Source organism: Gavia stellata, unplaced genomic scaffold, assembly GCF_030936135.1.
Source record: "Gavia stellata isolate bGavSte3 unplaced genomic scaffold, bGavSte3.hap2 HAP2_SCAFFOLD_141, whole genome shotgun sequence".
Classification (NCBI taxonomy): domain Eukaryota; kingdom Metazoa; phylum Chordata; class Aves; order Gaviiformes; family Gaviidae; genus Gavia; species Gavia stellata.
Genome location: NW_026777294.1, coordinates 120,001 through 122,500, shown reverse-complemented (window position 1 = coordinate 122,500; position 2,500 = coordinate 120,001).

Genomic DNA, 2,500 nt, shown 5'->3' with positions numbered 1-2,500 from the left:
GCCGTCACACAGCCCCGTTCGGTGAAGAAGCCGCCCCAGGAACCCCGCCCAACGGGGAGGGGGGGGGGGGCCACGGGACGCGGCGAGGCACGCGCCCCGCCGCCATCGCCACGGCCCCCTTCGCTCGGGGGGGGACGAGGGCAACACCTCACAGCCACACCACGGGAAGCGAACGGGAAAGGAGACCACCCTGCCTGACCACCGGACACCGCCGTGCCTCCCCGTTCCAGGGAGCACGGAAGAGCCGGCCCGCCGGGGGCCCTTTCCGACGCGACCCGAAAAGCCTCATCGATCGGTTGAAGGGGAGAGAGGGCGGAAAAGCCGAGGCCACGCTCCTGGGACAGCGACGGCCGCACACGCCCAGCGCCACCCCCCGGGAGGGCACCCGGGGACGCCTCGGCGCGCGCTGCCTGCGGCTCTGCAGCGGTCGAAGGAGGGGGACCGGGACAGGTGCCGCCGGCGCCACCCGCTCCGTGCAACGAGTCCCTTGAGCGACGTCAACGGGAACGCTGGAAGGCCGCAGCACACCTGCGACTCCACGCGCTCCTTCGGCGGTCGAGAGCACCGGCACGACCGCCGCCGGTCGCCGGGCTTTGCCGCGTTCGAGAGCACCGGCACCGACCGCCGCCGGTCGCCGGGCTTTGCCGCGTTCGAGAGCACCGGCACCGACCGCCGCCGGTCGCCGGGCTTTGCCGCGTTCGAGAGCACCGGCACCGACCGCCGCCGGTCGCCGGGCTTTGCCCGCGTTCGAGAGCACCGGTACCGACCGCCGCCGGTCGCCGGGCTTTGCCCGCGTTCGAGAGCACCGGTACCGACCGCCGCCGGTCGCCGGGCTTTGCCCGCGTTCGAGAGCACCGGCACGACCGCCGCCGGTCGCCCGTCTACGCCCGCCCAGCAGGATGATACCACTCGCCCTGCAGAGGGAGAGAGAGACCGGAGAAAAGCCGGGGGGGGGGGGAAAAAAAGAAAAAAGGACGGGGAAAACACAAAAAGCCACCCAAAAAACGGGCAGGCGAGACGCCACACGCCACGCCTCACCCGTGCCGTTGGCGGGTGTTTCTGGAGCCAGGGAGTAAGGCCACCGGAGGCGCGAGGCACACCTCCCGACTCCCTGACGCACTGCGCTCGGGCTGCCAGCCACCGGGACCGGCTGCGACGCTCTTGCCGGCCTGCCTCGCGGGCTCCAGCTTAGGGCCGGAGAAGGAAGAGGGAGGGGGAACAACCGCAAAAAGCCCAAAAAGCCGAGGCACGACTGCGCCGCGCGCCCGTCCCCCCGTCCCCGGGCGCTCGCGAGCGCGGCAGCAGCCGGCATGCTTCACGAGCATCTCCGGTGCCTCACCACGGACCAGCATGGGCCTCGGCCGCCATCGGCCGCGCGGGCAACCGTCCCGAACGGGCGGAAAAACGGCCAAACACGCCGAGGCAACCGCCACAACGGCCGCCAAGCGCCCCAGCCGCGCGGGTCGAGTCGCGCTCCTACTGCCCTGCCCGCGAGCCACCGCTCGCGCATATAGAACGTACCACTAAGTCCACAGCCCCTGCGAACTCCAAGAGCGCTAACTCCTCCCGCCGGGGAGGCCCGCCAATGACGCTGCCTGTTACGATGACGTAACTGGAGGCAGCGCGACACAGCGACCCCTTGGTCACGTCCCCGCGAGCGGCGCGGCAAACAGGTCTACCGTTCAGCTCGAGAACTGCGACCAAGTCCCGCCGGAGCCCGGTAGACGTGGCGGCCGGCGCCGGAGCCCGGTAGACGTGGCGGCCGGCGCCGGAGCCCGGTAGACGAGGCGGCCGGCGCCGGAGCCCGGTAGACGAGGCGGCCGGCGCCGGAGCCCGGTAGACGAGGCGGCCGGCGCCGGAGCCCGGTAGACGAGGCGGCCGGCGCCGGAGCCCGGTAGACGAGGCGGCCGGCGCCGGAGCCCGGTAGACGAGGCGGCCGGCGCCGGAGCCCGGTAGACGAGGCGGCCGGCGCCGGAGCCCGGTAGACGTGGCGGCCGGCGCCGGAGCCCGGTAGACGTGGCGGCCGGCGCCGGAGCCCGGTAGACGAGGCGGCCGGCGCCGGAGCCCGGTAGACGAGGCGACCGGCGCCGGAGCCCGGTAGACGAGGCGGCCGGCGCCGGAGCCCGGTAGACGAGGCGGCCGGCGCCGGAGCCCGGTAGACGAGGCGGCCGGCGCCGGAGCCCGGTAGACGAGGCGGCCGGCGCCGGAGCCCGGTAGACGTGGCGGCCGGCGCCGGAGCCCGGTAGACGTGGCGGCCGGCGCCGGAGCCCGGTGGACGAGGCGGCCGGCGCCGGAGCCCGGTAGACCTGTCAAACGGGGCCGGAGCCCGGCAGACGTGGCGGCCGGCGCCCGAGCCCGGCAGACCCGTCGGCCGGCGCCCGAGCCCCGTAGACCCGTCGGGCGGCGCCCGAGCCCCGTAGACCCGTCGGCCGGCGCCCGAGCCCGGTAGACCGTTCGGTCGGCGCCCGAGCCCGGCAGACCCGTCGGCCGGCGCCCGAGC